The following is a 23,552-nucleotide window of genomic DNA, read 5'->3' as shown; positions in this document are numbered from 1 at the left end:
TCAACAACCTACTTTGAAGACTTGGAAATCTAGTTAGCAAATTCATCTGGAAGGTAAAGAGACCCCGAATAGCTAAAAACAACCTTTTAATAGCTAAAAGAACAAAGTGGGAGGATTAACACTCCCTGACTTTAAAACCTATTATGAAGCCACACTGGTCAAAACATCATGGTACTGGCACAAAGATAGAAGTATCGACCAATGGAATTGAATTGAGAGTGCAGAAATAGAGCACCAAATCTACGCTCAACAGATTTTTGACAAGGCCCCCAAATTCTCTGAACTGGGACAAAATAGTCTTTTCAATAATTGGGCATGGAAGAATGAGATATTAATAGCCAAAAAAATGAAAGAGGACCCTATCTTACCCCTACACAAAACTTAACTCAAAGTGGATCAAACACCTAAATATAAGAACTAGCACCATAAAGCTTCTAGAAGAAAATGTAGGGAAACATGTTCAAGACCTAGTAACAGGAAGTAGCTTCCTAAACTTTATACCCAAAGAACAAGCAACAAAAGCAAAAAGAGGCAAATGGGAACTCCTCAAAATCAAATGCTTCTGCACCTCAAAAGACTTTGTCAAAGAGGTGAAGAGGTAGCCAGCTCAATGGGAGAAAATATTTGGAAATCACACATCAGACAAAGGTTTGATATCCTATATACACAAATAAATCATTCAATTCACCAACAAAGGAACAAACAATCCAATTATAAAATAGGCTAAAGATATGATAGGCATTTTTCTGAAGAGCAAATACAGATGATTCAAAAGCACATGAAGAGATGCTCATTTTCATTGGCTTAAAGGGAAATGCAGATCAAGACTACAATGGGATACTACCTCACACCCATAAGAATGGCTGCTATTAAACAAACAGGAAACTATAAATGTTAAGAGGATGTGGAGAAATTGGGACACTTATGTACTGCTGGTAGGAATGTATAATGGTGCAGCCAACATGGAAGACTGTTTGGCAGTTCCTTAAAAAACTAAATATCAAGTTGCCCTATGACCCAGTAATAGCTATACCCTGAAGAGCTGAAAGCAATGACGCAAACAGACGTTTGCATGATGATGTTCATAGCAGTATTATTCAGAAGCACCAAAAGATAGAAACAAACCAAATGCCCATCAACAGATGAATGAATCAACAAAATGTAGTATTTACATATGATGGAATATTATACAGCAGTAAGATGAAATGACATCTTAAAGCACACGACAAGATGGATGAACCTTGAGGACATAATGCTGAGTGAAATAAACCAGACACAAAAGGATAGATCCTGTATGATTCCATTTTTTTTGACCATGGTAAAGGTAAACTTGGTGACTTATAATACAGAATATAGGGGACTTAGAGATACATAGGAACTAGAGATCGGTGAACAGTTAGCTAATGAGGCTGAACTCCAATGTAAGGGAAGAGACAGAAGTAAAGGTGCATCTCTAGTGGGTCTATAAGTAATATTACCATATTGAAGATGAACAAAATTGAAAGGGGTTGTATAGACCTACGTGTCCCACTGATGAACATTAGAAATATGAATTAGTTCTTGCAAGAAATACTTCAAAGGTATGATTCATGTAAAAGAGTGTTTAAGTCCAGGGTTACAGGGGGAAAACTGCTATTGTATGCTATGGGCTATGTTTAAAAGGAAAGCATCAGTACTACCACAGCAACAGCATAGGTAAATAATGGGGTGAAGGGACAAAAGAATTAAAAGGAGGTTTACACTTCCTATTTGTGAGGGTGTTGTTATTGGTTTTCTTTCTCAGGAACAATGAAATTATCTAAAATGGAGAATGTTAATGGAATGTGGAATTTGGGCACTATACATGATGCCTGATGAATGTAGGTGGCAGAATGATGCACTGACTGAGAAGTAGAATGGTGAATATTGTGAATAGTTATGAATGAAGGTTGGGCTTCTACAAAAAGGAATGAAGTCATGAGGCATGCAACAATATGAATAAACATGTAGGACATTTGGTGAGGCAAAATAAGCCAGAAAAAAAAAGAACAACAATGGTATGCTCTCTTTTAGAAAATGCTTATAAGAAAACAGGGGCCTAGATTGTAAAGTTTCATATCAGACACATAATATTATGTGGTAATTATTATTTCTGGATTTTGAAAGACTGTTTTATATACAAACACACAGAAACATATATATCTATATCTATATCTATATCTATCTATCTATCTATCTATCTATATATATATATATATATATATATATATAACCTGATATTTAGAGATAAGAACAAAGCTGATCATGTTGGGGTTAAAGTAATTCAGAACACAGGGTAAAGGAAGACATTGTCTATATTTTAGAACCACACATACTCTTTCAGACCATAGAAAGAAAGGTTTATTTGTTCAGGAACTGAAATTTTCTGTAGTGCATAATCTAACTCAACCTATCTGAATAGCTCATTTGAACAACTGAAACACAGGGAGCCCAGAACGAGAAAGAGGTCCTTTAATCGTGTATAGATTAATGTAATGCCTAGATATGTCCTAGAGTATATTAAGCAGATAATCAAAAAGTATTGGCAAATTCCCTTGAGGGATGGGGAGAAAATATATAGAACTATTAAATCTTACTATCAGAGAATCCCCTAAGACCGTGTCAAACTTTAGGGATGCCCAAATCAATAGGCGATGCCTTCAATCCTGATGCTTACTCTTGTGAAGCTTATGTAGGTAGCTGAGAAGCTTAGACTACCTATAGGTATGCCTAAGAGTTACTTCTGGAAGACCTCTGTTGTTGCTCAGATGTGGCCTCACTCTCTCTAAGCCCAACTCTGCAAGTGAAATCATTGCCCTCCTTCATGGGACATGACATCCATGGGTGAAAGTCTCCCTGGCAACATGGGAGATGCATCCCAGGGATGGATCTGGCCCTGGCACCATGCGATCAACAATTCCATCCAGACCAAAAGGGGGAAAAGAAGCGTAATTAATAAAGTATCAATGGCAGAGAGAGTTCAAGTAGAGTCGAGAGGCTACTCTGGAGGTTGCTCTTACACAAGCTTCAGGTAGACCTTGCTACTTATCATAACCTGCCAACCCCCAAACAGGACCATTCCAGCCAATCCTAAAGAACACCTAGGGCAATATATATGATTCCCCAAGGGTTCCATGCACTAGAGAAACTTTCCAGAAACCTACAACCTTCAGATGGGTCCCTGATCCAGATAAGTTCTGAAACCTAGAGGGCCCAGCCTCTCCAGATCATTAGATAGTTCCATCTCCCTACCCCATATTACTGACAGACCCTTCTAATATGAAAAAGTTAGAATGGCCATAGCCCAAACACCCCTAAAGAGTGGGATGGAAAGATCAAAGGTGATGGTGGAGTTATACAGAGAAGGTAGGATTTAACAAATGAATATGAATGCTGAATCATTAAATTGATATCTCTTTTAGTCTCCAGTATCTTAGAGCAACTAGAAGTAAAAACCTAAAATTGTGGAATTGTAACCCATGTGAAACTCTGAAATCTGTTCTACAACTAATCGTGGTGCTGTGCTTTGAAATGTATTGCTTTTCTGAATATATGGCATTTTTAACAATGAAAAGAAAGAAAAAAGTCAATTGTGGTGATAAAAAAAATGTATGCCTTTTAGCCTCCTATATTCTGGAGCAGCTAGAAGGAAAAATGTGAGTGTCATATGGTAGCCCATGACAAACTCTAGGATCTGTCCTGGAGCTACTTGCTGAAGAGTGCTTTGAAAACAACTGCTTTTTAAATTGTTTTTCTTTGTATACATGTTATACTTTACAATAAAAAAGTTACAAAACAACAACAACAACAACAACAACAACAGATGCTCCATTTCTGGTATACTGCAGTACAGCAGCTTTAGCAAACCAATACATGGACTTTTCTTGTTGAGAGGTTGGGATGGATTACTGATTCAATATTTTTATTTGTTATAAGCCTGCTGAAATCTTCTTTTTCTCATGAATTAGTATAGGTTGTTTGACTCTAGGAGTTTGTCCATTTTGTATTTGTTACCTAAATTGTTAACCTACAGTTGTTCATAATATCCTCTTATAATTCTTTTTTTTATTTATTTCTGTGGGCCTTGTAGTAATATCCCCCTTCTTTGTGTTCTTTTTTTTCTTTGTCAGCCTAGCTAAAGGTTTGTTGATTTTACTGATCTTTTTAAAAAACCAACTATTGGTTTTCTTGATTATCTCTATTGTTTTTTATTCTCTATTAAATTTATCTCCATTCTAACCGCTATTTCTTTTTCTTTTACTCACTTTGGGTTTGGCTTCCTCTTCTTTCTCTAGATCTCCAATTGTGAGTTTAGATATCTAACTTTAGATCTTTCTTATTTTTTAATGCATGCATTTCAAGCTATAAATTTCCCAATCAACTCTCACTTCACTGCATCTCATAAGTTATGGTGTGGTGTTTCGTTTTGTTTTTTAATTTCCCTCAAGTTATTTCCTAATTTTCCCTATGATTTCCTCTTTATCCCAAAGATTATTTAAAAGTAGTTTCTTTTATATCCACATATTTGTGAATTTCCTATTTCTCCCTCTGTTATTGATTTCTAGTTTTATTCCACAGTAATTAGAAAAGGTGCATTGTATGATTTCAATATCTTTTAATTAATTGAGACGTTTTCATGACCTAAGATATGGCCTATCCTGGGGAATGATCCATATACTCTTGAAATGCATTGTTTTACATATGTCTATTATGTTTAGTTGGTTTAGAGTATCATTCAAATATTGTATTTCCTTATTAATCTTCTGTCCAGGTGTTATATCCATTATTGAATGTGTTACATTGACATTTCCTGCTATTAATGTAGAACTTTCAATTTTCCCCCTCAAATCTGTCAATATGTGTTCATATATTGGGGTCTCTGAATACATATTTATACTTATTATGTCCTCTTGTTGAAATGACCCCTTTATCAGTATATAGTGACTTTCTCTGTCCCACATAACAGTGTTTAAAATAAGTTAGTATTCATATATACTGATACTAGTATAGTTACTCTAGTTCTCTTTTGGTTACTTTTAACATAGTATGTATTTTTTTCCCCATCCTTTTACTTTCAACATACTATGTCATTGAATTTAAGGTTACTCTCTTGTAAACAGCATATAGGCAAGTCATGCTTTTTGCTCCACTCTGCCAATCTTGCCTTTTGACTTTTTACATTTAAAGTAACTACTGAAATGCAGAACTACTGTCATTTTGCTATTTTGTCTTTGAAAGTCTTATATCTCATTTGCTCCTCAATTCATCATTAATGCATACTTTCATATTTATTTTTATTTTTGGTAGTATATCAGTTTGACTCCCTTCTATTTTCTTTCGGCACATATTTTTGATATATTTTCTTATTGGTTACCCTGGGGCTTAACTTTAACAATCTGAATCTATAACAATTATGTTTTATTTGATACTAACAACTTCAATAGCACGCACATACATTGCTCCTTTACCCCTCCTTTTTGTTGTACTTGTAAGAATTATTGTATCTATACATATTGCATATTCAAAGCCATAGATTTATCATCACTTTATATTCATTTTGCAATTTATGGTAGGAAGTAAAAAGTGGAATCACGTGCCAAAATATGCAATCTAATAATAGTGGCATTTATAATCATCTATATATGTACCTTTATGGGAGATCCTTATTTCTTTATGCCACTACAATTTCAGTGCCCTTTCCTTTCAGTCCAAAGAAATCCCTTTAGCATTCATTGCTTGTAGGACATGTTACATAGTGATAAACTCCATCAACTTCTGTTTATCTGGGAATGTCTTAATCTCTGTCCTTTTTGAAAGATATTTCCATTAGATATAAAATTCTTGGTTGACAATGTTTTCTTTCAGTCCTTTAAATATTTCCTCCCACTGCCTTCTTGCCTCCATGACTTCTAATGAGAAATTGGCAATTAATCTTTTGTGGGCTCCCTTGTATATGTAACAGGTCACTATTTTCTTGCAGCTTCCAGAACACTATGTCCTTCGTATTTTGATTTTATCTACCACATTTTTGGGTGTGATTCAATTTGAGTCTGTACTGTTTGGAGCTTATTGGGTTTCTGGAATGTACATATTAATGTCTTTCTTTAAAATTGGGAAGCTTTCTGCCATTATTTCTTTGAACATTCCTTCTGCTTTCTCTCTTCCTTCCCTTTCTAGGACTCCCATAATGTGTGTACTGGCATGCTTGATGGTGTCCCAGAGTACTCTTAGGCTCTGTTTGTTTTATTCTTTGTTTCCTTCGTTTTCTTTTTGCTCCTCTGCTTGAACCATTTCAACTGTTTTGAGTTCACTAATTCTTTCTTCTGCCAGTTCCAATCTGCTATTGAAACCATCTAGGGAATTCTACATTTTAGTTATTGTGGTCTACCCTTCCAGTATTTCTTTTTAGTTCCTTTTAAAATTTTCTATTGACTTATTAAGATTCTCAAATTGTCCATTTATTGTTTCCCTACTGTTCTTTAGTTGTTTCCCTGTATTCTCCTTTATTTCCTTGAGCATATTAAGGATTTTTTCCCTTGCAGTCTTTATCCAGTATGTCCATAGTCTGGTCTTTTTTGTTGATTACTGGATTTTTATCTTTTGTCTTTTCATGGGCCATCATTTCCTATTTGTTTGTCCTGTAATCTTTTGTTTCATGCCGTACATTTTAATATTTTAAAATGTTTACTCAGGGATATTGTGCCTGATCTGACTGTACCCTAAATTTATATCCAGATATTTATACATTGAAGATTTCCTTGAGTGTCAGAAGCTAACAAAAACCAAGAAAACAACACAGAAAAACACCTTTCACATTCTTTGCAAATTGGCTCTACATTGGCAGGTGCTCTTATTCAGCTTTTAGCCCTTCTATTAAGAAGATCAGCCCAAGATGAATATGAAATTCATGCTCCTCTCTGTCTTTTCTGAACGTGCATCTTGTCCTGGGCTTGTGCATACCTATGCCTTTTCAGCATAGGTATTCCCCCATTTACAGCAATTTGAATGGCCCCACTTCTCCTTAAGAAATAAATTTTCTCCCCCTCCCTGGTACTCTATTTATGACTTAAAGCAGGCAATACTTTGCCACAGGACCCTTTGACTTAATTGTTTTCACACACTTCTTTAATTGTAGGTAAGGTGCTTTTACCTATAGGACAAGTTCTGGGAGAGTAATCTGGAGATGATTTTTTGGTTCAGTCATTCCAGTTGCCAGCCAATTGATTGACACCAAGATACGAGTATGTGCACAGGGGTTATTCTTCTCCTTTTGAGACAGGGACAGGGACCCATAATGGGAGAGCAGGCTGGCTCCCAAAAGTCCCAGGAAAGAGGTTGGGGAGGGGACAGCAAGGGCATCACAAGCTTCACTTACCATTTTTCTTAGGCAGTTTTATTGAGATGTAAACATATACCATGCTGTCCAACCAAAGTATACAATCCATGGCTCACAGTATAGTCACAGAGATGTGTATTCATCAATACAAACAATTTCATTATTCCAAAAAGAAAACCCCAAAAATTATTTTATTTCATGTTTTGGTTTGCCAAGCTGCCAGAATGCAATATATCAGAAATAGATTGGCTTTTTCAAAGGGGATTTATTAGGTTACCAATTTAAAGTTCTAAGGTCATGAATATGTCTGAGTTAAGACATCAAGAGGGAGATAACTTCTCTGAGAAAAGGCTGCTGGCATTCGGGGTTCCTCTGACACATGGGAAAGCACATGGTCCTCTTCTCCTGGATTTTGGTTTCAAAAAGTCTCTCTTAGTTCCTGTGGGTTCCTCCAACTTCTGTTGGGGTGTTATCTTTCTCTTAGTATCTCTCTCAGTTTCATCTATTCTTTATCCTCTCATAAAGGACTCCAGCAAGGGGATTAATACACATCTTGAATGGGCTGGGTCACATCTCCATGAAAACAATCTAACCAGAGGTCTGACCCACAATATGCCTATCACCAAAAGGATGTATTAAAAGAACATAGGCTACATTCATGACTCTACAGGAGAAGACGAGATCGTCCTGATAGTCTGAGACTAAACGGGTTACCGGAGGAACAGCTAAGCAACATGGCCAATGCGCTGGCCCACGCCACCTGTAAGCACTGCAAGGGGGGCTTTGCAACTGCAGAGATCACAAACAGCAACAGCAAGCTGTACCATGACCAGCGTTTTGTGTGTGCTCAGTGCTTCCAGCAGTTCCCAGAAGGACTCTTCTATGAATTTGAAGGAAGGAAGTACTGTGAACATGATTTTCAGATGCTTTTTGCTCCTTGCTGTCATCAGTGTGGTGAATTCATCATTGGCCACGCCATTAAAGCTATGAACAACAGCTGGCATCCTGAGTGTTTCTGCTGTGATCTCTGTCAGGAAGTTTTGGCAGATATTGGGTTTGTCAAGAATGCTGGGAGACATCTCTGTCACTTCTGTCATAATCGTGAGAAGGCCCGAGGCCTTGGAAAATACATTTACCAGAAATGCCATGCCATCATCGATGAACAGCCGCTGATATTCAAGAATGACCCTTACAACCCTGATCATTTCAACTGTGCCAGCTGTGGGAAGGAGCTGACTGTTGATGCCCAGGAGCTGAAGGGGGGACTTTACGGCTTGCCGTGCCATGATAAAATGGGTGTCCCCATTTGTGGTGCTTGTCGGCGGCCCATTGAAGGGCGCATGTTAAATGCCATGGGCAAGCAGTGGCATGTGGAGCATTTTGTTTGTGCCAAGTGTCAAAAGCCGTTTCTTAGACATTACCATTATGAGAGGAAGGGCCTGGCATATTGCGAAACCCACTAGAACCAGCTATTTGGTGACGTTTGCCTCCACTGTAACCGTGTTACAGAAGGTGATGTGGTTTCTGCCCTTAATAAAGCTTGGTGCGTGAACTGTTTTGCCTCTTCTACCTGCAATACTGAATTAACACTCCAGAAAAAATTTGTGGAGTTTGACATGAAGCCAGTCTGTAAGAAGTGCTATGAGAAAGTTCCACTGGAGCTGAAGAAAAGACTTAAGAAACTAGCTGAGACCTTAGGGAGGAAGTCATTTCCCTTATTTTTTTCTCTTCTATGCAAAGATAAGAAATTACCAAAGTTACTTGACTTGGTCCATCTTTATTTAAAGCTATATCTCAAAACAGTTTGTGTGAAGGGGACCTATAAGAATGGTTTCCTTTATCACCTTTTTCTCATTAAAAAAGTTTGTATAATCATATTTAAAACATAGTTAAGTCAGGATCATATTTAAAACATAGTTGAAGTCAGGATTTACCTTTGTTAACCTGTATCAGTTTACTGACACAGAGACTATGCTTGATAGCAAAAAAATCACATGGTTATATGTTAAATTTTAATTAAGTTCCAAAAAATTAAATTTAACTGTTTAACATGAAAGTAAGGAATCAATTTTTATACGACTCAGTTTTAAAAAAACAATATAAACATTATTTTACTTAGGTATCCAAAGGAAAATTATTTCCAACTGTTATTGGGGGGCAGATATGAGGAAGAAAAGAAAAACAAATCTTACATAATCTTGGTATGTTTATCAAATTTAATAGTTGTAAAATGGACATAATGTATTACTAAGACAAGAACTACTTGGTTTTGCAATTTTTTTGTTAAATGCAATAATTATTCTTAGTTTTATATTTTGCTCTTGTGAACCCTTTCCTTTATACAAATACTTAACATAGTAATTATAGCTAGATAATAGTATGCCTTATTAAATTTTGTGCAAAAAAAATTATACCAGGTATTTGAAAATACAGTATACTTACAATATTGGACAAATGAAGAATTTTTAAATGTATTACAGCAAATAAGCTTCTAAGCTTAATGTCAACGATGTAGTCTTAGAATAGGATATGAAATTAAATTTCATATAGCTTGGAATGTATCACTTTTTTTAAAAAGTAAATGAATGTGTACTGGCCATATTGTCTTTATAAGCATGCTAATATCTGTGCTTTATATACAATCAAATATGCCTTGCCTTAGAAAATCTCATCAGGAGTTCTAGCTCTTTGGTATAGTATCAAGTAAAAATTGATTGATACTTGTAAACCAAAATTTGTTTATAACGGATGTGATTATATTAAAAACTTTCTTTCTCTGATTTTTGGGGAGACCCATTAAAATTATATCCATTGGGCGGGCCGCGGTGGCTCAGCGGGCAAAGTGCTTGCCTGCTATGCCGGAGGACCTCGGTTCGATTCCCGGCCCCAGCCCATGTAACAAAAACGGAGAAACAGAATACAATAAAACAAGAAAATGTTTAAAAGATGTTTCCCTTTCTTCCTTCCTTCCTTCCTTCTATCCTTCCTTCCTTCTCTCTGTCTTTCCTTTAAAAAAAAAAAAAAAAAAAAAAAAAAAATTATATCCATCATCTTCTTAGAGGAGACTGATGTTGATAGGTGTTTCAGGTTTTCTATTTTAAAATCTCATAATTAGATGTTATTATGAGTACTTCTAAATTGGAAGAAGGATATTAAAATCATCAATTTTAGGTCAAAAGTAGTGATTTATTCTACTACAAAAGTTTACCCTGAAGTTTCTGGACCATTCTTCCTGGATAGGCTTGTTATGCTATGCTTCTTAAAAAGAAAATTACCAAGATGAGCTTCTAAGGGGAAAAATATCGGTCTTTCTAAAAATTGCCGAAGTATTGTTTCATCATAAAAAAAATTCTCAGGATATTACCAGTCTACCATTAAAATATTTTTATGCATGTGTTTTCTAAAAATCTTGTGCATACACTTTACAGAATAAACTGTTTCTCTTTTCAAATAATGTACAACCACTTTATATTTTAGCATTCTTTTAGGGTACAAAAATTATCATAAATGACTACAAGTTATCAGTATGTAGTTTAAAGCTGTATATGCTTAATAGTTTAAAACAGCCTTTACATTTGACAGTATCAAAATCCCTTCAGTGTGCCTTTGTCAGCTAATGTGACCAGCAATGAAAAACGTTAAATTATATACTAAATATACTATCAACATAGGCAAAATAGGGCAGCATTTAAAGTACACTAAATTCTTATATACTCCTATATCAGAAATATGGAGCAGAAAAGCAAATCTTTACATATACTTAATCACATTGAAGATGCATGGACTGAACTCAGATGCTTTGCTCACATATCTTACATAGCCAGACATCTCCGGTAGCCAGAAGGGCCACTGCTATCTTTGCTCAGTCCTCTCTTATAACATGAATTAATATATTTTAGAAGTTTGATTTGGTCCCTTATATTTAAGGTAGTTTATTTAGGTACAATACTTTCTTCCTTCCTACAAGCATCATTGGAGCCCTATTACATCTGGGAAAGGAGGAAGAAGTTATTAGTGGAATAGAAGACAAACTTTGTCTCTTTTATAATATTTTTTATGGAGCTTGTCCTGGCTGCTGAAAAACTCAGGCCAATAAGAATTTCTTTGTTTAAAGTTTTACAAGGCAATTTGAAATAATTCATTGTTCTTACCTAATTTCCAAGTGCTTTTTTTCTTAGCAAGCTTAATATAACTGGAGAAAATGTCTGGGTAAAGTAAAACATTCTTTGGATCATGATCCAAGCTTTATTAACACTGCACCTAAAAAAACAGGTTATCTTGCCTCACCCATTTGTCAAAATAGCCATTTCTATGGTAGAGAAATTTTGAGGTAGGCTTACAGCATTCTTGTATTTCATTTTAGATTGTAAGCTCAATGGCAGGGACATTATATTAAAAACTATGTTTCTATAAAATAACCACTGCAGTATACTTTTGGTGCTTAATAAATGTTCATAATTATTAACAATAAAAAAGAAACATAGGCTTTTGTAGGGTACATATCAGATTCAAACCACCACACCCCATTATTATCAACACTGAGCATAGAGATGTAGTACCTTTGTTACAATTGATATGTCAATATTGCAGGGTGTTGAAAATAGATAGTAATTCATATTTTAAAACTTTAACTTATGTATAAAACTAAAGCAAAAAATGTTAATTTGGTACAAAATTTATAATTTGACTAGTGTATTTCCTAATATAACTTATGTGGACAGTTTAATTGAACACCATAAGTACATAGAACTTTGAGTAGGGCATGTGATTTTGTAAATTTGTCCATAGCGATGCCCCAATAAATCCCAGAGTGATTTGAACAGTGAATAAAAAAGTATTTGTAAAGTCCCTTTGGGGGAATGCCGAGAAAGGGGGAAAATTCAACTTCCCCATGTGGAGAATTCCTGATATTCTCACAAGCAGTGAGGACAACCAAAGCGATAGGTTGAGCCCTCAATCTTGGGATTGTTCATACGAAACTTATCCCCGCAAAGGATAGGCTACGCCTACTTAAAATTAGGCCTAAGAGTCACCCCCAGAAAACTTCTTTTGTTGCTCAGATGTGGCCTCTCTCTCTCAGCCAACACAACAAGCAAACTCACTGCCCACCCCCTCTCAACATGGGACATGACTCCCAGGGGAATAAACCTTCCTGGCAACGTGGGACAGAAATCCTAGAATGAGCTGGGATTCAGCATCAAGGGATTGAGAAAACCTTCTAGGCCAAAAGGGGGAAGAGAGAAAAGAGACAAAATAAAGTATCGATGGCTGAGAGATTTCAAACAGAGTCGAGAGGTTATCTTGGAAGTTACTCTTATACATTATATAGATATCACCTTTTTTTAGTTAAGATTTATTGGAGAGGCTGGAGAGAAGTGCCTGAAGATGTTTAGCTGTGTTCCAGAAGCCATGTTTCTTGAAGATGATTGTATAATGATATAGCTTTCGCAATGTGACTGTGTGATTGTGAAAGCCTTGTGTCTGATGCTCCTTTTATCTATGGCATGGACAGATGAGTAAAACATATGGATTAAAAACAAGTAAATAATAGGGAGAACAAATGTTAAAATAAATTCAGTAGATTGAAATGCTAGTGATTAATGAAAGGGAGTGGTAAGAGGTATAGAAAAAATGGGGGAAACAAAGGCTAAAATATATGGGGTAGATTGAAATACTAGCAGTCAATGAGAGGGAGGGGCAAGGGGTATGATATGTATGAGGTTTTTCTCTTTTTTTCTTTTTATTTCTTTTTCTGAATTGATACAAATGTTCTAAGAAATGATTATGGTGGTGAATATACAACTATGTGATGAGTTATTGATTATATACCAAGAATGGAATGATCATATGGTAAGAATACTCATGTTTGTATGTTGTTATGTTTAATAAATTTTTTTTAATTAAAAAAAAAGACACAGATTGTCAGAATTGAATAAAAGTATGATACATCGGGCTACCGCCGAGGCGGGTAACAGTGGCGTCTGAAGGGTACGGCCGGCACCCACCGCGGCCCGCAGCCATGCCAGCCCCTGGCTCCGAGCCGCCCCGCGCGCCCTCGCAGGAGCAGCCTGCAGACTCAGGGGTGCAGCGCGCAAGAGCCCGAGCCACGGCCCCTCAGGGAGCTGCAGTACGTGGGGCAGATAGAGCATATCCTCCGCTATGGCTCTAGAAAGGAGGACCGCAACGGCACGCGCACCCTGTCCGTGTTCGGCCTGCAGGCGCGCTACAGCCTAAGCGATGAATTTCCTCTGCTGACCACCAAACGTGTATTCTGGAAGGGTGTTTTGGAGGAGTTGCTATGGTTTATCAAGGGATCCACAAATGCTAAAGAACTGTCTTCTAAGGGAGTGAAAATCTGGGATGCCAATGGATCACGCGACTTTCTGGATGGCCTGGGATTCTCCACTAGAGAAGAAGGAGACTTGGGCCCAGTTTATGGCTTTCAGTGGAGGCATTTTGGGGCAGAATACAAAGATGTGAATTCAGATTATTCAGGCAAGAAATAGACCAGCTGCAAAGGGTGACTGACAATCAAAACCAACTCCAACGACTAAAGAATCATCATGTGTGCTTGGAATCCAAAAGATCTTCCACTGATGGCGCTGCCGCCATGCCACGCCCTCTGCCAGCTCTACATAGGCAATGGAGAGCTTTCCTGCCAGCTGTATCAGCAGTCGGGAGACATGGGCCTTGGAGTGCCTTTCAACATCACTAGCTGCACCCTGCTGACCTACATGATCGCACACATCACAGGCCTGAAGCCAGGTGACTTTGTACATACTTTGGGAGATGCACATATTTACCTGAATCACATCAAGGCACTGAAAATTCAGCTTCAGCGAGAACAAAGACCTTTCCCCAAGCTCAAAATTCTTCAAAAAGTTGAAACAATTGATGACTTCAAAGCTGAAGACTTTAGGATTGAAGAGTACAATCCTCATCCCTGTCTAAAGTGCTTTTAACAGAATGATTTCAAGGGTGTTGTCAGTCTTTAGGGGTTGGACAGCAAGTGAATTATTTTTGCTATAAAGGAAAGGAAGTAGGCCAGAAACCTGTTGGTTACCTATTAGTTGTTATCCACTTTTAAAATGCCTTCTTTTTTAAGGATGTTGCTATGAGCAAATATAACTGCTATTTGTTTTAGTATCAAGAGGCTTGGAGTTTAGTTAACTAAAAAGGCTAAAATTATGAAGAGTAAAAATTTATAGACAAAATTTACATACAAAAACACGCCCATGCGTTTAAAACCCTTTCTTTATAAAGAAGGTCAGTAAATTTCAAGAATTATATAAACTATTCCCTCAAACTTAGGGAGCTGAATAACACTATAATGGTTAGTGTGCTTTTGAACACTTAGTTATATTGTTTGATAGGTTGCTATAATATAGCCTGTTGTCCCCTCACCAGTGTTTTATTCTGTATTGCCCTGTCAGCCCAGTTCCTGCCTAAAATAATCAGGTTTGACCAAACCCTGGTAAACAAACCAGCTATATTGTCATTTACATGCTAATTATAGAATTAAACTATTTTGCCTATGTAAAAGGAAAAAAAGATACATCAATATCTTGTTTATAAGAGATTCATTTTAGACCCAAAGAAACAAATAGGATGAAAGTGAAAGTATGGAAAAAGATATTCTATGCACGTAGTAACCAAAAGAAAGCTGCAGTAGCTATACTAATATCAGACAAAATAGACTTTAAATGCAAAGATGTGGTAAAAATAAAAGAAGGACTATATATTAATAAAAGGGGTAATTCAACAAGAAGAAATAATAATCATAAATGTTTGTATGCCCAATCAAGGAGCTCCACAATGCATGAGGCAAACACCTGTAAAAGTAAAGGGAGCAATAGGTGTTTCTACAATAATAGTAGGACATTTCAATATACCACTTTCTTCTACAGATAGAACAACCAAATAGCGGCTCAATAAGGAAACAGAGAATCTAAACAATATAAATTAATTAGACCTAAGACATATATAGATTGTTTCACACCAAAACATCAAGATATGCATTCTTCTCAAGTGCTCATGGGACATTCTCCAGAATAGATCATAACACTAGGGCACAAAACAGGTCTTAATAATTTCTAAAAGATTGAAATTTTTCAAAGCACTTTCTCTGGTCATAATGGAATGAGGAAGGAAATCAATAACAACCGAAGAACCAGAAATTTCACAAAATATGGAGGATAAACAACACAATCTCAAGCAAACAGTGGGTCAAAGAAGAAATCACAAGAGAAATCAATAAATATCCAGAGATGAATGAAATAAAGAATACAACATAACAGAACCTATGGGATATGGTGAAGGCAGGCCTGAGATGGAAATTTATAGCTGTAAATGCCTACAGTAAAAAGGAAGAAAAAGCTAAAACCAGAGACTTAATTGAGCAATTAAAGAAACAAGAGAAAGAGCAGCAAACTAACCGTAAAGCAAGTAGAAGAAAAGAAATAATAAAGATTAAAGTAGAAATAAATGAATGGAAAAACAAAACAAAACAAAAAGCATCAATAAAACCAAAAGGTGGTTCTTTGAGAAGATCAATAAGACTGACAAGCCTTTAGCTAAACTAATAAAGTTAAAAGCCAAGAAAATGTAAATAAATAAAATGAGAAATTGGGGACGGGGGGGGTTCATTACCATGCATCCCAAAGAAATAAAAAACATCAAAAGATAACTTTCAGGAAGATGGCTGAGTAGGGTAGACTGGATTCACCCCTGCTCAGTAGCATAAGACAAGGAATGGGAAAAAAATGACTGAGACTGCAGTTCCAGGGGGTAAGTGGTCAAAGAGGGTCTTCAATATTTTTTAGGGAGGAGAGAGGTAGGCAGATATGGATGGGAAGAGCAGGATGGGTCTGATCAGCAGTGACCACCACCAGGGGTGAGCAGTGGTGTGTCAGAAAGTGTGGATCTGAGAGAATTGACTGTCCTTCTGCTCCAGCCTGCCCCAGCTGCTGCCTGAGGAAGTCTCCCCATGTGGCCTAAAGCCAGCAGAGCCCAAGGGAAGCCCTGAGGCCATCCACTAGCCATCACTGTAAAAATCCAAAGTCCCAGGCACTGGGAATAGTTGCCCCACCAGATGCCATGGGTAGCCATCTGGTAGAGTGTGGTGAATGGCAGATCCACCAGGCACTGGGCCGGCAGACCAGATGTTCCCAGGGACTCTATGATCAGCTCTCCTGTCCTGCTGTCACAGCTGGGAGTAGTCTCCATGCTATGCATGGGGAAAACTAAAAATGCATGCTATGGCTAGTTAACAGAAAGTTATCAACATTGTTCATTGTTATGAGCAATGCCTTCCTGATCAAAAGGGGGAAATTAAGTGTAATAAAATAAGGCATCAGAGGCTTAGAGAGATCAAATAGAGAGGCTATTCTTGAGGCTACCTTATGCAAACTTCAGTTAGATAGTGCTAATTGCCATGGTTTCCTAAGCCCCAACCAACATCTCTCCTGGTAACTCTTAAGAATAAACTGAGACTCTACACTTACTGACCTTAATGCTTATTATAAAGCCACAGTGGTCAAAACAGCATGGTATTGGCACAAAGATAGACATATTGATCAGTGGAATCAAATTGAGAGTTCAGAAATAGATCCTCAGATCTATGGTGAGTTGATTTTTGACAAGTCCCTACATCCCCTGAACTGGGACAGAGCAGCCTCTTCAATAAATGGGGCTGGGAGAACTGGATATACATATACAAAGAATGAAAGATGAACCCAATCTCACACCCTATACAAAAATTAACTCAAAGTGAATAAAAGATCTAAATTTAAGACCCAGTACCATAATAAAAAACTCCTGGAAAAAAATATAGGGGAACATCTTCAAGACCTAGTGATAGGAGGTAGCTTCTTAGGCCTTATACCCAAAGCACAATGAAAGAAAAAAAATAGAGGAAACAGGAACTCATCAAGATTGAACACTTCTGTGCTTCAAATGACTTTGCCAAAAAGGTGACAGGGCAGCCAACTCAATGGGAGAAATTATTTGGTTATCATATATCTGATAAGGCTTTGATATCTAGTATATATGAAGAAATCACATAACTCAACAATAAAAGGACAAACTAGAGTGGGCAAAGGATATGAATAGACCTTTTTCCAAAGAGAAAACACAAATGGCTAACAGGCACACTGAAAGATGTTTATTTTCATTAGCATTAGGGAAATGCAAACCAAAACCACACTGAGATATCATCTCACACCTATAGGAATGGCTGCTATTAAACAAAAAGGAAACTACAAGTGTTGGAGAGGATGTGGAGAAGTAGGAACACATTCACTCCTGGTAAGAATGTAAAATGTTACAGCCACTATGGAAGACAGTTTGGCAGTTCCTCAGAAAACTAAATATTGAGTTACCCTATGACCCAGCAATTCTGTTACTCAATATATATCCAGAAAATCTGAAAGCAAGGACATAAACAGAAATTTGCATACTGATGTCCACAGTGGCATTATTCACAATTGCCAAAAGATGGAAACAACCTAAGCGTTCATTAACAGGTGAGTGGATAAACAAAATGTGGTGTATACATACAATGGAATATTATGCAGCAATAAGAAGAAATGAAGTCCTGAAACATGGGACAACATGAATGAACATTGAGGACATAATGCTAAGTGAAATAAGCCAGACACAAAAGAACAAATATTATATGATTTCACTAAAATGAACTAACTGGAATATGTAAACTCAGAATCTTAAAATGTAGAATATAGGATATGTAGAGAGACAGAAGCTAGAGAAAGGGGTGTGGCTACCTAATATGTATGAATTGCTAATGAGGTTGAACTCAAATGTTTGGGAATGGGTAGAGGTAATGGTAACCTGTTCTTGGAATTATAAATAATAGTTCTATATTGTAGGTGTATTTGATTGAAAAGGGTTGTTTAAAGTCATGTATGTCACCAATTAACACTTAAATATAAATAAGTTCCTACATGAACTATCATGAATGTACAACTCTTTTACAAAGAGTTACTAATTGTGCTGGTTTGAGGCTGTTGTGTACCCCAGAAAAGCTGTGTTCCTTTTCATAACCCAATCTCATAGAGGCAGAGCCATTGTTTAGGGTGGGATTTTTGATTAGGTTGTCTCCATGGAGATGTGACCCACCCAATTGTGGGTGGGATCTTTTGATTAGGTTGTGTCCATGGAGAGGTAGTGCCACCCATTCAAGATGGGTTGCTTACTGGTGTCCTTTAAAAGGGAACCATTTCAGAAAAAGCTTCAGAGCTGACATAGCCATGAGACCTTTGGAGCTGCAGAATGAAAATGACCCCTGGGGAAGCCACTTGAAATGAGAAGCCAGGAGAGAAAACCAGCAGACATCACTGTCATGGTCAGGTTCATGTGTCAACTTGGCTAAGTTGTGGTACCTATTTGTCTGTTTGGGCAAGTGCTGGCCTGTCTGTTGCAATGAGGACATTTCATAGAATTAGATCATGATCACATCAGTTGCATCTACAGCTGATTCCATTTGTAATCAACCAAAGGGAGTGTCTTCTGCAATGAGTGATGCTTAATCTAATCACAGGAAGTCTTTTAAGGAGGATTCAGAAGAGACAGCCTCTATTCCTGCTTCGGCTGGTGAGCCTCTCCTATGGAGTTCGTCCAGACCCTCCATCGGAGTCGTTGGCTTCACAGCCTGCCCTGCGGATTTTGGATCTGCATTTCTGTGCTCACATGAGACACTTTTATAAATTTTATATTTGCGAGTGTTCCCTGTTGATCTGTTTCTCTAGAGAACCCTAACTAATACAATCACCAAGTGCCTTTTCAGCTGACAGAGAAACCGTGAGCAAACCAAAACAATAAGACAGTGCTATATGGATAAAAATGACCTATTGTAAGCTATGGACTATATTTAACAGTAATACCTTAATATTCTTTCATCAAGGTTAGCAGGTGTACCACACCAATAGTAGGGATCAATAATAGGGGGGAGGGATATGAGATATGGGGTATTTGAGTTTTTTGTTTGTTTGTTTCTATCTGTTATTTTTCTCTTCTGAGCAATGAAATTGTTTAAAATTGAGTGTGATGATGGTTGCACCACTAAGTGATGACACTGTGAGACACTGTGTACTTTGGATGGAATATATGGTATGTGAATAGATCTAAATAAAATCTGTAGATTCAAAAAATAAAATTCGTCTTTGGATGGAATATATGGTATGTGACTATGTCTAAATAAAATCTGCAGATTCAAAAAATAAATAAATTGGCCTTAGATGTGAGGGTCTATTTCTGCACTGTCTGTTCAATTCCATTGGTCAATATTTCTATCTTCAGGCCTGTACTATGCTGTTTTGACCTCTGTAGCTTTGCAATGTACTTTAAAATCAGAAAATGTGAGTCCTCCACTTCATACTTCGATTTCAAGATATTTTTTGCTACCTTCACCCTTCCAAATAAATTTGACAATTAGCTTTTCCATTTCTGCAGAGTGGGCAGTTGGAATTTTGATTGGCATTGTATTGAATCTGTAAATCATTTTGGGTAAAACTGACATCTTAACAATGTTTAGCCTTATAATCCATGGACATGGAATGTCCTGCCATTTATTTAGATCTTCTTTGATTTCTTTTAGCAATGTTTTGTAGTTCTCTGTGTACAAGTCCTTTACATCTTTTGTTAAATAATTTCTTACTAGATATTTTATTGTTTTGGTTGCTAATGTAAATAGTATGATTTCCTCCTCAGATTGTTCATTACTAGTGTGTATAAACACTACTGTTTGTTGGATCCCACCACTTGCATCCCACTACTTTGCTGAATTCATTTATCAGCTCGAGTAACTTTGTTGAATATTTTTCAGTTCTTTCCATATATAGGATCATGCCATCTGCAAATAGTGAAAATTTACTGTGCATTTCCAATTTTGAGGTCTTTTATTTCTCTATCTTACCTAATACTTCTAGCACACTGTTAAGTAACAGTGGTGACAATGATCATACATATCTTGTTCTGAATTTTAAAGGGTAAGCTTTCAGTCTCTCACCATTGAGTATAATGTTAGTTTTGGGTTTTTCATATATGTCCTTTATCATGCTGATGAAGTTTCCATCTATTCCTGTCATATCTTATTTGTGTCTCTCTTTTTATCCTTGTACTTACCCTGACTTATAATCTTCATTTTTACTCTCTCCTCCAAACTACTCTCTCACTTCTTTCCCTTTCACCCTGCAAAACTCCATTTAGTATTTCTTATAAGGCAGATCTCTTGTTGATGAACACTCCATTTCTGTTTATCTGTGAATATTTTAAACTCTTCTTATTTTTGAAGGACAGTTTAACTAGATAAAGAATTTTTGACTGGCAGTTTTTCTCTTTCAGTGTCTTAAATATATCATTCCACTGCCTTCTCACCTCCATGGTTTCTGGTGAGAAATTGGCACTTAGCCTTGTTGTGTTTCCCTTGTATGTGATAAACTATTCTTCTCTTGCTGTTTTCAGGATTCTCTTATCTTTGTCATTTGACATTCTGATTAGATGTGTCTAATCTGTTTTACTGTTTTACTCACAGTTCTTTACCTCAGATTATCAATCTCTTCTTTCCACTCTTCCACAGATGGTGTTCTTCTGGTCTCAAGAGTCCCTAAACAGTTGTTTCAGACACTTCCTGGTGGTTTTCTAGCTGCCCTGGAGGACAAACTGAGTCTTAAAGCTCTACTCCACCATCTTATCCAAAAACCCTCCTACTATTTTAAAAGCAGCATCTTCTTGGTTTGGCACTCTCCCAGTTACTGGCAACTCTATTTTCTGAGTTTTGAGGAAGATGTCTCTGTCAGTTTTTGCTAGCTGTTCAAAGGTTCTGCAGGTAAAGCGTACCCAAGAACATTTTATGCTGCTATACTGGTCCACAGAGAGCCTGGTTTTTAAGCTTTTGCATTTGTACTTTTTTTTTTCTGTAGACACATACTTAATATTTTGCTAGATCAGGGCAGTAATACTATTATTACTGGTGCTACTACTAATAATAATAATAATAGCAACTAGATTTTATTTAGTTCTTAGTATGTGCCAGGTACTGTGTTTGCATTTTAAAGGCATTAACTTATAAGTATTTCATATGCTTTAATCTGTATGAGCCCCTCATGAAATAACTACCATATTTAAAATTCGTAACTCCATTTTGCAGATGATGATATTGAGGTTCACTGATGTAAACTAATTTTTATTATTTCACAGAGCCATCAGAAAAAGGGATAATAAATAGAAGGATGGCACAGCACTAGGCAGTGGGGACCAAGTAATGTTTGATAACATATTCTAAAATACATACAAAATATCATACAAACAAAAACCTAGTACCAGTAGATGATATTTCCAGTTCTGACCAGGGAATTGGCAAAAAAAGAATTGGTCTCTCTTTCTAACTAACACAATAAAGAGTTAGAAATCTTCTCGCTCAAGATATAACTCAATATTGAGCTGATGGCTGAAAAGGTTTTGTCAACACTCCAAAAATTGCATTAGAGTTGGGTGACTGATAAAGCAAGTCAATTAGAACTGGATTAAAAATCAAGGTATGAAGTCAATTACTTCCAGTCCTAGAATTAGGAATTCATTAGCCAATAATAAAATAGATAGCATCAATTTTCAAAACTGCCCTTTCCATGTTTGTCTGTGGGCAAAATGAGCATGTAAGAATAGCTTTGAAAAGACTAAACTCTAAAACAAGTTGATCCTGGGAACATTATCCCAGATATCAGAAACTTTTGCTTTCACTAATTCATTTAGAGTGAGTCTAGTCAGTTTTTATTGGAGAAAATACAGAGAATTGACTTTACTTTTCTTAGTCCAAACAACTTTAACAGCAGAAAAGACAAGTTTCTTTGCTTCAAATCTAATTGTCCCTAAACCAGGGTGAGGTATTAATAATAAATACAAGGATAATAGCTGACATTTTTTGAATCTTAGAATCTATCAGGTCTATCTATTTACCTAAAAGTTGGTAACTAATTTATTTAATCCCAAGAGTATGAAATAGGTACTATTATTATTCCCATTTTATGTTGGAGGAAGAGGAGGTGCTGTGCTGGAAGGTTAGTTGACCTGCTTAAGGTGTGGAGTTAGGCCTTGAACCCTGAAGTCTGTCCTTATGTTCTTAATCATACCTCCAAATGGTTTCAGAGTAGAAACAGCCAGACATGGAAGGGTTAAGCATGGTAGCCCAATTCCAAGTTGAGTCTTTTTTACACTAGGCAACGTTTTCTCTTCAATATACTTATAATAACTTTATATACCAAATAACATTTTGAAGTTTATTTCCTTCCAACACAGAAACATCAGTGCATCTCTCCTGGGACTTTCACTCTGTCTGTTGCAGGGAACTGGTCTAGGCTTAGGAAGTATTGCTTTATCATTCTTAAATAAAAACCGTTATAGAGAATGCAGAAAACAATTTCCCTTTCAGTTTCCCCACTTCTACACATATTGAGAAAGATGGATCCTTAAAGTGGTGAATGAAAGCTCACAACATAATAAAAACTCAGCATCAGATATGTTTCAAGTCTCTCTACTCTCTCCTTGTATTTAGGAAATTACATTTTAATATAGGGCTCAGCCCTCCAGAGAATGCAGTAAATCGAATTGTTAATGCATTTTTATGTATTTTAACTGAGATAAACAAGAAAGAGATAGAGAAGCCAGAACAGCCATGGCAAAGACATAATTATGATAAGACTAATCCAGCTAACTGCAATAGAGGCAGATAGTGACTGTACTGTGGTGCCAGTGTATGTTTTGCTCGGTCAGAAAACTATATCAATATAAAATTTGAATGAGGCAAGAGGCCCATTATAGCAAACCAGAGATAACTTACTTTGTGACTCCAGGAAAAAAGGCTCATCCAGGGGTGTCAAAGAACATTTACCCTATCATTAAAATACTATCTTAATGTATTTCATAAATTGAAACCTGGATCAAATTGTTTGATTAATGAAATAGTAATATAAAAGTACTTTGATTCCATAACCAAATAGACATGGAAACCTCAATTTTGTTTTCCATTACAGAACTTAAAACTTGTCACAAACTTTTTTTTCTGTAGATAAAAATTCTCCAGCCAGCTCTAAATTCACCTTTGTGCTATTGACCACGTCACATTTCTCAGTCTTGACCACAAGAATACCTTGAGTTACATACTCATTGCTGAAATATACTATTTCTC

The 23,552-nt window shown here is 36.6% G+C and overlaps 1 protein-coding gene and 2 pseudogenes across 7 annotated transcripts in view; 2 read left to right on the top strand and 1 right to left on the bottom strand.

Annotated features, from left to right (window-relative positions):
• The window catches only part of FHIT (fragile histidine triad diadenosine triphosphatase), a 1,619,043-nt gene that overhangs the window by 1,084,290 nt on the left and 511,201 nt on the right, over positions 1-23,552 (bottom strand). The gene's annotated exons all lie outside the window — the stretch shown is intronic.
• LOC143657829 (LIM and senescent cell antigen-like-containing domain protein 1 pseudogene) lies at positions 8,074-13,339 on the top strand (annotated as a pseudogene).
• LOC143657827 (thymidylate synthase pseudogene) lies at positions 13,374-14,316 on the top strand (annotated as a pseudogene).

Source organism: Tamandua tetradactyla, chromosome 15 (genome assembly GCF_023851605.1).
Source record: "Tamandua tetradactyla isolate mTamTet1 chromosome 15, mTamTet1.pri, whole genome shotgun sequence".
Lineage (NCBI taxonomy): Eukaryota > Metazoa > Chordata > Mammalia > Pilosa > Myrmecophagidae > Tamandua > Tamandua tetradactyla.
The sequence above is the reverse complement of the archived record's forward strand: the minus strand, read 5'-3'. Positions and strand labels throughout refer to the sequence as shown.